Genomic DNA, 14,001 nt, shown 5'->3' with positions numbered 1-14,001 from the left:
TTCTTTACTAAATCACATTAAACATGGCTCTCTTAATTACTGTTCTAATGTTGTGGGGGAAAAAAATCACCATGGCCAGGGCAACTTAATTAATAAAGCATTTAACTGGGGACCTGATTACAGTTTCAGAGGGTTCATCCATTATCACTGTGGAAAGGAGCATGATGGTAGGCAGGCAGCCATAGTGCTAGAGAAGTGGCTGAGAATTCCTGTCTGATCTACAAGGCAGGCAAAGAGAGGGAGATTGGAGCTGGTGTGGGTTTTTAAAACCTCAAAGCCCATGCCTTGTGGCACACTTCCTCCAACAAGGCCATCCTCCTCATTCTTTCTAAACAGTTACACCAACCAGGAACAAGCATTCAAATCTAAGAGCCTAAATGGAGGCCATGCGTATTCAAATCACCAAAATGGCCCATTCCACAATTCATTAAGGTCTGTGAGAGGCACCATTTCAGTTAGTTATTTTGTGAATATTTGAATTTGTTAGGAAATGCCTCCAGTTTTGTGTAACCGGGGCTTAAAATGGTTTAAGAAATTAAAACTTATCTCAACAAATGAAAGAAGTCTGAAACAGAGGCATCCTGGATTGCAGCTCCTCAAAGCCATCAAGTTTCCAGGACACTTCCAACTTTTATTTATTCAGCTGCAAGTGTCTGTGTGTATCTCGGTGTGTATATATTTGTGTATGTCTGTGTGTATATAGCTATGTGTCTATGTATCTGTGTATGTATATATATATATATATATATATATACACATATATATAAGTTTGTTTGTGTATCTACATGTATGTGTAGCTGTGTATATATATATATATATATATATATATATATATATATATATATATATATATATATGTGTGTGTGTGTGTGTGTGTGTGTGTGTGTGTGTATCTCTTTCTCTCTGTCTGTGTGTGTGTGTGTTTGTGTGTATGTGAGTGTATGTATGTATGTGCCTTTCATCCACAAAATTATCCCATGTTCCTTTATGACTTCTGTAGCTACACTTATAATTTATCAATTCCAGACAGGCAGGAAGGATGATTAATAAATGGACATGCCTGATTAAGGAGATTTTCCAAAGTCTAACTCATTTAATTTCTCCAGACCCATGTCAAATGCGGCCATGGAAATCTTTTTTCACAGCCCACACTGTCATTTCCTCAATGCTCAGCCACCGGACAAGCTTGCAACACTCTCTAACATGACGAACTCACATTTCTAAGATGGAAGTGTGTTTGACCAACTTACAACAAGATGCAGTTCTTAGTCATTATGAGATCAACTTCCAGTTCTTTATTCCCAATCCCCAAAAGTCTGTTTCACTTATCTTCTACTAAATTACATTAAACTTAATAACCTAAGAACCAATCAGTTATTCTTCAATTAAGCAGACCATGGTGGCAAAGGCCCTGTGTTCCAAAAGATATCCACAGGAAATCCTCACTCAGCAGATCTGCATTTGGAGTGTGACTGAGGTTAGAAAATACAACCAGGTCTATTTCCCCAAGAACTCATTTGTATGTGATAACTTGCCACTCAGCTGTCCAGCCCAATAGCCACAGAGTCTGGGTATTAAGAGGTGTGTTCCAGAAAGGAGTAAAGGGAACATGGTAGTCTGCTAAAGAGCTAGCACAGATTATAACTTCCACTATATTCTGCTGGTGAACACAAGCCCTAAAACTAGCCTAGATGTAAGAAGAGAAGTAAGCACCCCCTCTGCAAAGATTCTACAACTGTAATCTACTAAATGATTATATAACCCTTCTGAGGTCCGGCACTCTCCTTTTTAAATCCTACACTCCATATCATGCATCATTTCAGAACAATCTCATAATAATTTCATGATAGTCTAAGTTTACAATGATGCCCAGATCTCAAAGATTAGAAGTTGTGAACACAATCCACTTACCTCTTTTTAAGCACAGAAGCCTAGAATTATGGATGTAGACTTCTTTTTAAATAATATTTTAGTTTTTTTTTTTTTTGAGCCACAGGAATCTCATTTATTGTTGGTAGGAATGCAACACAGGCATTGCTACTTTGGGAAAAGATAGTTTCCTACAAAACTAAACTTTTACGATGTGATGTGGCAATTGTGCTTACTGGTGTTCATCCAGAAAAGCTGAAATTTTAAGATGGTGACAGTGGTACATGCCTAAAATCCCAATACTTGAAAGGCAAGAGGTGTTCTTTTTTTTTTTTTTAATTTATTTTTTATTAGGTATTTTCCTCATTTACATTTTCAATGCTATCCCAAAAGTCCCCCATACCCACCCCCCAATCCCCTACCCACCCACTCCCCCTTTTTGGCCCTGGGGTTCCCCTGTACTGGGGCATATAAAGTTTGCAAGTCCAATGGGCCTCTCTTTCCAGTGATGGCCAACTAGGCCATCTTTTGATACATATGCAGCTAGAGACAAGAGCTCCGGGGGGTACTGGTTAGTTCATATTGTTGTTCCACCTATAGGGCTGCAGTTCCCTTTAGCTCCTTGGGTAATTTCTCTAGCTCCTCCATTGGGGGCCGTGTGATCCATCCAATAGCTGATTGTGAGCATCCACTTCTGTGTTTGCTAGGCCCTGGCATAGTCTCACTAGAGACAGCTATATCTGGGTCCTTTCAGCAAAATCTTGCTAGTATATGCAATGGTGTCAGCTTTTGGAAGCTGATTATGGGATGGATCCCTGCATATGGCAATCACTAGATGGTCCATCCTTTCGTCACAGTTCCAAATTTTGTCTCTGTAACTCCTTCCATGGGTGTTTTGTTCCCATTTCTAAGAAGAGACAAAGTGTCCACACTTTGGTCTTCGTTCTTCTTGAATTTCATGCGTTTAACAAATTGTATCTTATATCTTGGGTATCCTAAGTTTCTGGGCTAATATCCACTTATCACTGAGTACATATTGTGTGAGTTCCTTTGTGATTGGGTTGCCTCACTCAGGATGATGCCCTCCAGGTCCATCCATTTGCCTAGGAATTTCATAAATTCATTTTTTTAATAGCTGAGTAGTACTCCATTGTGTAAATGTACCACATTTTCTGTATCCATTCCTCTGTTGAGGGGCATCTGGGTTCTTTCCAGCTTCTGGCTATTATAAATAAGGCTGCTATGAACATAGTGGAGCATGTGTCCTTCTTACTGGTTGGGACATCTTCTGGATATATGCCCAGGAGAGGTATTGCGGGATCCTCCGGTAGTACTATGTCCAATTTGCTGAGGAACCGCCAGACTGATTTCCAGAGTGGTTGTACAAGCTTGCAATCCCACCAACAATGGAGGAGTGTTCCTCTTTCTCCACATCCTCACCAGCATCTGCTGTCACCTGAATTTTTGATCTTAGCCATTCTGACTGGAGTGAAGTGGAATCTCAGGGTTGTTTTGATTTGCATTTCCCTGATGATTAACTATGTTGAGCATTTTTTCAGGTGCTTCTCAGCCATTCGGTATTCCTGAGGTGAGAATTCTTTGTTCAGCTCTGAGCCCCATTTTTAATGGGGTTATTTGATTTTCTGGAGTCCACTTTCTTGAGTTCTTTATATATATTGGATATTAGTCCCCTATCCGATTTGGGATAGGTAAAGATCCTTTCCCAATCTGTTGGTGGCCTTTTTGTCTTATTGACGGTGTCTTTTGCTTTGCAATTTTATGAGGTCCCATTTATCGATTCTCGATCTTACAGCACAAGCCATTGCTGTTCTATTCAGGAATTTTTCCCCTGTACCCATATCTTCGAGGCTTTTCCCTACTTTCTCCTCTATAAGTTTCAGTGTCTCTGGTTTTATGTGGAGTTCCTTAATTCACTTAGATTTGACCTTAGTACAAGGAGATAGAAATGGATCAATTCGCATTTTTCTACATGATAACCGCCAGTTGTGCCAGCACCATTTGTTGAAAATGCTGTCTTTTTTCCACTGGATGGTTTTAGCTCCCTTGTCAAAGATCAAGTGACCATAGGTGTGTGGGTTCATCTCTGGGTCTTCAATTCTGTTCCATTGGTCTACTTGTCTGTCACTATACCAGTACCATGCAGTTTTTATCACAATTGCTCTGTAGTACAGCTTTAGGTCCAGCATGGTGATTCCACCTGAGGTTCTTTTATCCTTGAGAAGAGTTTTTGCTATCATAGGTTTTTTGTTATTCCAGATGAATTTTCAGACAGCTTCTGTGACCTGCCAAAGCAACACAGCATCTGGGAAAGGTCCTGTTTTGGGCATTCTTCTTCGGCCAGGAGGAGGTCCAAACACCAGATATCTGTGCACCTTCAATATAAGAGGAGAGCTTGCCAGCAGAGAGTGCTCTAACCACTGAAACTCAGAGGAGAGAGCCTGTCTCCCAGGTCTGCTGATAGATGTTAATCAGAATCACCAGAAGAACAATCCCTAAACAGAGACAACTATAACAACTAACTCCAGAGATTACCAGATGGCGAAAGGTAAACGTAAGAATCTTACTAACAGAAACCAGGACCACTCACTATCATCAGAACCCAGCACTCCCACTTCGCCCAGTCCAGGGCACCCCAACACACCTGAAACTCTAGATCTGGATTTAAAAGCATATCTCATGATGATAGTAGAGGACATCAAGAAGGACTTAAATAACTCACTTAAAGAAATACAGGAGAACACTGCTAAACAAGTAGAAGACATTAAAGAGGAAACACAAAAATCCCTTAAAGAATTGCAGGAAAACATAACCAAACAGGTGATGGAATTGAATAAAACCATCCAAGACCTAAAAAGGGAAGTAGACACAATAAAGAAAACCCAAAGTGAGGCAACACTGGAGATAGAAACCCTAGGAAAGAAATCTGGAACCATAGATGCGAGCATCAGCAACAGAATACAAGAGATGGAAGAGAGAATCTCAGGTGCAGAAGATTCCATAGAGAACATCGGCACGAGAATCAAAGAAAATGTAAAATGCAAAAAGATCCTAACTCAAAACATCCAGGAAATCCAGGACACAATGAGAAGACCAAACCTATGGATAATAGGAGTGGATGAGAATGAAGATTTTCAACTCAAAGGACCAGCAAACATCTTCAACAAAATTATTGAAGAAAACTTCCCAAATCTAAAGAAAGAGATGCCCATGAACACACGAGAAGCCTACAGAACTCCAAATAGACTGGACCAGAAAAGATATTCAGATTCTTTGGAACTTGAATTATAAATGGCTATTAATCATATCTGAGGGCTTAAAATTGAACCAAGGTCCTCTGCAGGAGTAGCAAGTGTGCTAAACCATGAAGTCACCTCTTCATTCTCCTCTATAAAAGATTTATTTAATTATTTGTTATATGTGTATCTGTGTGTTTGCATGGGTTTATATGTACCACATGGATGCAAAAGCCTGTAGAAAACAGAAGAGGACCTCAGAACCCCTGAAACTGGAGTTACACACAGTTCTGAAGCTTCCTGTGTATGCTGGGAACCAAACCCAGGTCCTCTGGATGTTTCATAACTTTTGAGCCAATGCTAGACATTCTTTTCCTATAGGAAACTAAGTGCGAAACTTCAGGAAAGAACTGAAGGAACGAAAGAAAGAAGGAAGGGAGAAAGAAAGAGGAGAGGAAGAAAGAAAAGAAAGAAAGAAAGAAAGAAAGGAAGGAAGGAAGGAAGGAAGGAAGGAAGGAAGAAAGAAAGAAAGAAAGAAAGAAAGAAAGAAAGAAAGAAAGAAAGAAAGAAAGAAGAAGGAAGAAGGAAAGGATGGAGGGAAGAAGGAAAGAAGGGAGGGAGGGAGGGAGGAAGGAAGGAAGGAAGGAAGGAAGGAAGGAAGGAAGAAAGAAAGAAAGAAAGAAAGAAAGAAAGAAAGAAAGAAAGAAAGAAGGAAGGAAGGAAGGAAGGAAGAAGGAAAGGATGGAGAGAGGAAGGAAAGAATGGAGGGAGGGAGGGAGGAAGGAAGGAAGGAAGGAAGGAAGGAAGGAAGGAAGGAAGGAAGGAAGGAAGGAAAAAAGAAAGAAGGAAATGCTCCTTTGTTTCTTTTTGGAAATGATAAAACTTTAGCAAAAAGAGAAGCGATCCATTATCTCAAATTTTTCTCCAGTTAGTTCACCTTCTATTTTTAATATAGTTAACTTCTAGTTATTAGTTGCAATTTGTAATGTGTTTATGTATCTTGGTGGGGGCAAGTCTATGAAAAGCATGGACATAGGAAAATAAAACCTAATGATGTTCATAACGTTTTGACAACTTCAAACTCAATCATGTGCAAACACAGAGGTCTTAAAAGTAGCAGAAAATGGTTGAGCTGTCTTTCTTCTTTCCCCTCTCTTAATAAGTCATGCACAGTCACTGGGAACTCAGCTCACAATAGCTCAAGCAAAAAGGTGTTTTTGGCTAGTGAGACTAGGTGTTCAAATATTGGTGATTCAATCCTTTACTTCCATTCTGTGGTTAATTCCCAGGTATTTGGCTTCATTTCTTCCCGATGGAAATGAGCTTACTCTTGTCAAAGTGAAAGGGACAGTTGTTAGTATCCTGCCAAAATGTCTGTATATGATCTCTGTAATGGAGACAGTTGGAGAACCACCACAAAAGTATAGAGAGCAAACGTATAGGTCCTTAGCTTAAAAGGTGGATGGTGTTAGAAGAATGGCCATGTTTCTTTTTCTTCCTTCTTGAGCTGCAGCAGATTAAGCACTTGAAGTCCTTCTGGGAAGATGAGGACTGTGAGCTTACCCCACCAAACCAAAATCCATTCCATTCCTGTGTTCAAAAAACAGCTTGCTTTCCTACTATAATCAATGGTGAATTTCTTTTTGTTTGAGAGCCCAAACCTTAATCAAAGCCTTGAATGTCTTCCATACATTTGGCTTTTCACGATTTCTGTTGTCTTCATGTCAAATGCCCCATAACAAATGACACTTTACAGGTGTGATTCAATTAAGGACCTGGAGATAGAAAGATAATCTCAGATTATCCAAGCAGGACAGTGTCTTAACAATGTTTGTTGTAAGAAGCTGGGAGAAGTCAGACGGAGACGTAATAAAGGAAAGCAAAGTGATGTCCTTTCAAGAGGGAAGAAGGAACTCCAAGCCAAGGAATACAGATGGTTTATAGAAACCAGAAAAGCCAAGGAAACAGATTCTCTCTTCCTGCTCCAGAGCAGCCAGCAGCTCTGCTGACATCTAGACTTGAGCCCAATGAAACTGATTTTGACTCTGGCATCTAGAACTGTGAAAGTACAAATTTTATTACTTTAGCCACTAAGTCAAACTTATGAAGCAGAGCAGCTCATCTCTTAATTTGGCTGAGTTTAGTTGAAGCTTTGATCTGTAGCTGAGGATCAATCATAGTAAGATGTGGCCTAAAAGAGTGAGAAGGGACTGCATGGCTTTCCCAAGACCACAAAAAACCAAGCCACATAACATTTCCCCAAAGTGAAATCATTTTTTTTTGTAAGAAGCAACTAGAAAAGATGATTTAATGATAAAATATAAATTATTATAGTCTAGCATTACTCAAAAAAACTGAGAGTTAAAAGGAAGAAAAGAAGAAATCAAGGAAAGAACTCTGGGACTTATAACTGCTCTCACCAAGTCGAGACTTACAATAACAAGAAATCAATCATTGCTGTATCAACTCCAAAGTAGCATCATGAGGAAGGGACAGGTATATTATAATCAGTGAGACTTACCCTCAGTTCAAAACTATAACAAACATTTAATAGTTTGAATTTAATTGTGAAGGAAAAGAATTGCAAAAGGATTCATAAACCCTTCCAAGCACTCCCATGACACAGAAAATGAAAATACATACACTGAGACTCTTAAAGGATCCAATGGGAGGAAATATTTATTATTTTATTATTTAAAGTTCAATGGGCATCAGTGTTCTTCAGGAATTTGTCCCAGGGTATGTTGCTCATGCTCTGATGGATATAGCCCTACACTCAGCAGCATCTACTGGACTCTGTTCTTTGTTTTTTAAGACAGAGAGTATGAAGTTGAGAAGAAGTCATAGAGGGCATCTAGGAGGAGTTGGAAGGACTTGAGGGTGAGTTTGATCAAAACTCAATGTGTACATATATAAAATTGTCAAATTCAAAAAGATGTGAAACACATGTGTGCATAGTGTGTGTGAGACTGGTCATGAGAATGATATTTTAAAAACCTTAAAATTTTTCAAATTATTTGCATTAATCTAAAAGCAAAATTTAAAAAGTTACTCAAGAGATATTATTATCTCTTCTCAACTACTTGAGTTAATGCTCTGGGACTTTATTTAGTTATCTATCTATCTATCTATCTATCTATCTATCTATTTATTTATTTATTTATTTATTTATTTTTCTCTGGCTTCAGCTACTCTGTGATTTTCATAATTTATGGGGCATGTGAACCTCAGCAGTGGAACTACACTCAGGTCCCTTCATGACCTCCAGTTCTAGTGTTACCACTTGACTCTGGAGCTATACAAAAGCAATGTCAATTACATGAGTTTAATTGTTATGAAAAAGTAACTCTTTCCTCCAAAAGATATTTAGGTATTAAAAAGGATTGTGCTTTCAAAACAGACTCCCTAACTACTCTTCTCTTCAAGAAGTAGAGCTTATATCCCATGCACTTGAAATATAGCAGGGCTTCCCATGAAACTATAGAATTCCTATATAAAAAAGACTATGTAGTTTCCACGCAGATTTCGTCCTCCTGGGCTGTGATCATAATCCTTAGCTGTTACTGGAGGAAGGGCCATGGTGAGAAGCACAAATGTGGTGTAGGAAACTGTCTCCACTAAGAGCCCTGGTACTTAATGACCAGCAGCGAGGAAGTATTCAAGGTGACTCCAGTCAAGTCATGGAGGAAACCCTTGAGATGGCCTCTGTCGCTGTCTAATTGCAACATAGCGAGAGACACTGAACAAGAATCATCAAGCTTAGTCTAATCAACATATAGAACAATGAGGGGCAATAATAAATTATGATTGCTTTGTACTAGTAGGTTTTTTGCAGCTGTAGAGATTTGAAACAAGGCATATATTCATAGAATTGAATCCTGGGTGAGGAAAAGGATGTAATACATAGCCCAAAGAGCATAACTTTATGTGTCCAGCCACTGGATTCTACCATGACACCTTCAACTTCACTTCCTGTTGGATTATAATGTTATTACTTCACCAACCCAGTCTGGAAGACATGGTAGGTGTTTCATAAAAGTGTACAGGAAAACAATGAAAGAAAAGTGGAGGCTGGGAGATGACTCCAAATGATAAGTATGACAATTGCAGGACTCCACTGAAATCTTTCATAGGATGTATATGATGAATGGCTCCATTGGTTCCTGGTGATGTTGCCAATTCCACCACCTTAGAATAACCACTTTACTTCACAACCTAGCACTGTTTATATTTTCTCACTCTGAGATACATAAAAAGAGTCAGGGGGTCATATATTCTGATTGTAGCCGTTATACTTTAATAATTCAGATTTATAATTATTCATTGAAATTCTATTATATTCAAGACACAAAGGTAAGAAATCCAAAATAAAATTAAATATTTAAGTAAACCTAAGTGTCTTCTTAGGGAAAAGATCGTAAAATTAGAAGCGTAAGGGGTAAGAAGACATTAAACAGTATTCACTTTGACAGTGGTATTATACTATACTCTCAGAACCTTGCAGACAGATGTTCACACTTCCCAGCTGTTGGTTGTCAGGAGTGTCAGAACTGCTACTAAAGCAAATGTAGATCTTGCATGCAGGTGTAAAGTATAGGTACAGACTTCACAACCATATAACCTGCACATATCTTACCTGAGCAGCATGGTTTGTTTATAGATAATATATTAATATAATTAATGTGTAACAGGTAACATTATTCTGTAAGGATCTCACTTCCTAAGCTGGATTTCTAAGTTTTATTTTAAAAACCTACTGGAGGAACTAATAGTGTCAGATTCACATTCTCGTGTGGCAACAGCCAACAAGTGCCTGCGTTCAGCTCCATTCTTTGACTGGATAAGACATGGTCCCAGCAGCATGGTATTGTTTCTACACTTGTGTGAACAATCCAGAGAGTAGGGCCTGTTGTTCCCATCTGACTCCAAGAAGTACTGGGATTTGCAACCCTGACCCAAATCAAGAGGTATGTGAGCCGCTTTACAATATTTAACACTTTATTTACAAACCTTTAACATTTTTAAATGTTACTTGACAGTAAGATCCTGAAATTGAGTCTCTTATAAGAACTGGAATGACCCCACTTTTCTGGTCATGCCAGTGGGTTTTGAAGGAGGTTAAACAATCACAGGTAATTACATTCAAGGAAGGACCAAAACATCTTCCTTAAATACAGAATCCTAGGAAAATCTGGCCCAGAAGACAGGAAATGAGCTTAAAGCAGATATTTTAGAGAAAACAAATTTCTTATAGGGTAATTCTTTCCCCACAGTTCCAAATGAATTTGAATTCTACCAAGAATGAGTTCCAGGACACAGACATCTGGGTTATGTAGCCTGTTTTCCAGCACCCAGTTTATGTGTGGTTATCCCTGTCTCCACCTTAGGGACAGTGAGTGATAACTGAGTCATATGTTGTTTGCTGGCCTCAGTTGCCTGTGGTCTGGCAGTAACAGATCTGGGATTTTGCAACAGCTGCTCATGCCACCTGGGAAAGGAACTGGGCATGCAATTGGATAATTTTTATCATCTTATGACACAGGCTTTGCCTGGCCTAAGGCCATGTTTCTCTACTAGAAAAAAAGCATGTAGATTGGAACAAATGTAGAGTCTATTTTAGATAGGGTCTCATGTAGCCCAAACTGGTTCCAGACTCACTGTGTAGCTGGAAATGGGATTGATCTCCCATTCTTCCTACATACACCTCCTGCATGCTGGGATTAGACATACCTGACCAGTGTGGCATCTTTGCTGCATAAGATAACAGGGTCTCGACCCTTAGTTTTTGCTGTAGTCTTAAGCTGTCTTTATATTTTGCTTCAAAAGCAAAACGTTCCTCGGTGATAGGGAACAGCTATAGTGTCTTACATGTTTCTATCATGTGCAAAGAATCACCAGCAAGTAGTATGAAAATGGAAGCTCAATTTGTTCTCCTCAGTTTACTTTTAGGATATTTTATTGTTTTTAGAACACAGCATTGCATCTTCTCGTTTAGGCAAGTGTTATAGTCACCTTCTGCCCTTGTCATCCAAGATCTCACTTTTAGACCACCTTCTAGACGTCTCCCTAGTCATTTGGTCTTACATTTGCCTTTCCCAGGACCCTGTCCAGCCTCTCCTTGGAAAGAGGCAGTGTCCTCTGGATCCCAGCCATGGGAGAAACACTGATTATGTGATGACTACAGGCACTCCCTGTTCTCTGCAAACAGCACAGAGCAGTGAGAAGCAAATGTTGTGGGGGAATGCTCACTCCCCTTGCTGTGGAAACCCATGTTATAGCATGTATGGATGATAAGACCAGGCACGTTTAGTGGTAAATATAACAACTTAACCAAACATATTTAGCTGCTAGCATCTGAGCCATCCTTAAGTTCTAGATGACAGCTAGGGGTCATAGAATTCAAAATAGCACTAACTAGGAACTCATAAAAGCTTTTCCATGTAAATGCCTTCAAAATGGTATGTGTATTTTGAAGTTATGCAGATGGTGACAAAGGGAAATGACAAGGCAAATAACAGAAAGTCATTTACATGTATGTAATATGGGAAAATAATAGATTTAAAATTTTATTATGACCTTGACTACTGAAATGTTCTGTTTGCTATTTCCATATCCCAAACACAGCAAAGACAGAACATTTTAGATTAAATTTATTGCAGTAAGTTGTGTGATTGCCACTTAGATATGCAACAAGCAATCTACTTTTAATGGTACTTCTTGTTCTTTTCAAAGCCAGAGGCATTACCTGTTATCACAAGTTAATGACCCTAGTATTAATAATTCTTCTACTGTAACCTTTATTCCTTGATTATGTAGAGTTCTGAAGCCTTTTGGTCTTGTCTTGATTAAATCCAAATGCTAAGATTTTCCCCTGTCTTGTTATCAATGGGTATCCAGGAGGGAAGGAATAAATAAAACCTCAGGGATGGAAGACTGATTAAAAGCAGAGCATAAAATGGAGGTTTAAGAAAGACAGTGAAGGGCTGGAGTGATGGCTCAGTGGTTAAGAGCACTGACTGCTCTTCCAGAGGTTCCGAGTTCAATTCCCAGCAACCACTTGGTGGATCACAACCACCTGTAATGTGATCCAATGCCCTCTTCTGATGAGTCTGAAGACAGACAGCTACAGTGTGCTCATATACATAAAAATAAATAAATCTTAAAAAAAAAAGAAAGACAGTGAAGAATCAAAGAGAGAAAGCAAGGAATGATCTCCCCTTTCTCTGTTTGCGGTGTGTGTGTGTGTGTGTGTGTGTGTGTGTGTGTGTGGTGTAAAGTTGAATAATCTAGCTGGAAGCAATTCTAGAAAATGGCTTTAAAAACTATCTTTTCCATCACTTGGAATTGACATACCTACTGTCTTAATTAGAGTTTGCTGCTGTGAACAGATACCATGACCAAGTTAACTCTTATAAGGACAGCATTAAAATGAGGCTTGGTTACAGGTTCAGAGGTTCAGTCCATTATCATCATGGTGGGAGCATGGCAGTGTCCAGGCAGGCATGGTACAGGAAGAGCTGAGTGTTCTACATCTTCATCTGAAATTACCCAGGAGCAGACTGTCCTCACACAGCTCTAGGAGGAGGGTCTCAAAACCTGCCACAGTGACATACTTTCTTCAATAAGGCCACACATCTTAATAGTGCCAATCTCTGGGCCAAGTATACTCAAACCACCATACCTACTTATCTTACTCTATCATATTCAACCTGTAAACAAGTAAAGTCCAAATGTATTGCTCAGTGCTTCAGTCAGAGGATAGGGAGAAGAGAAAGAAGAAAATTGTAAGTAACTGACAGTTATCCAATTTTAAATTATGAATGAAAAATGACATAGAACCCAGAAAACAGCTGCATCTTTCAGATAGGATATAAGATATCATTCTCATAATACTCTTGATATCATGACCTGCAGGAAGAGAATCATTGCACACAATCACATGAGAAGCCAACATGTTTCTGTTAAAAGATGGCATTCTATCAGACTAAATATTGTTCCAAGGGAAGACATACAAGGATTATTCTGAAAATTGTAGAAAGACATGACAATCCCACAGACTGGACCAGACAATTGCATCAGGATGTGGCTAATGTAGAAGAAGAACATTTGATTCATATAATTTTCTTCTCTGTTCAACACAACTGATCCTTCTTTTCTAATTACCATGAATTTATCCAACAAAGGGCAGAAGAAATGTTTGCTTTTGATGACACATTGCTGTATTTAGAAAAAGCAACTAAAGGGATTGAATACTCAGAGAAGAAAACAGGAGACATATACCAGATCCTATTTTTGGCTCCTACTTGGAAGGACTAAGATGTCTGGAGCAATACCACAGGCATCCATCCACTAAATACCCATGCTTGTTAGTCTACTGCCATGTTTCTATACAAATCATATATAAGTACATGATGCTTCAAAATGGAAGACCAATGGTATTTATTGTTAAATTCCTGACAATCTCCTTTAAAATGCAATATTGTAGAGAACATCCTTCAACTTTTGCCCAGTCTTTCTTTTTAAAAATATTTATTTATTTATTCTATTTTCTATTTTTTTTTAATTTATTGCTCTCAATATATCCCAACTGCAGTATCCCCTCCCTCCATTCCTCCCAGTCCCCTCCCATCCACCCCCTTGTCACACTCTTCAAATCTTTCTTCTTTGAAAAAAAAATTGCAATTCCTGTGTGAAATTCTTCTTACTTTACTTTTAAGGTAGTTTCATTCTGCCCATGAAATAAAATGTCATTTTGTTTTATAGATAATTTTGTACAGCCCAATATCTCACATATTTCAGAAAGATAGTGGGTAAGAAAATACCTATTTCATCTTAAGTGTTTATTTCCTATAAATATAAAGAATGAAGTTGTTAGAAG

The 14,001-nt window shown here is 38.7% G+C and overlaps 1 protein-coding gene across 3 annotated transcripts in view; it reads right to left on the bottom strand.

The window, feature by feature from the left end:
* The window catches only part of Strit1 (small transmembrane regulator of ion transport 1), a 102,075-nt gene that overhangs the window by 30,497 nt on the left and 57,577 nt on the right, over nucleotides 1–14,001 (bottom strand). Inside the window, exon 3 of one of the 3 annotated variants that reach the window (XM_085835341.1) lies at nucleotides 6,052–6,898. The exons of the other annotated variants lie outside the window; for them this stretch is intronic. The gene's annotated coding sequence lies outside the window, so the exon portion shown is untranslated. Of the gene's footprint in view, nucleotides 1–6,051; nucleotides 6,899–14,001 lie in introns of those variants that run through there. 3 annotated transcript variants of the gene reach the window in all.

This window comes from Mus caroli, unplaced genomic scaffold, assembly GCF_978045245.1.
Source record: "Mus caroli unplaced genomic scaffold, Mus_caroli_1 scaffold_3, whole genome shotgun sequence".
NCBI classification, from domain to species: Eukaryota; Metazoa; Chordata; class Mammalia; order Rodentia; family Muridae; genus Mus; species Mus caroli.
The sequence above is the reverse complement of the archived record's forward strand: the minus strand, read 5'-3'. Positions and strand labels throughout refer to the sequence as shown.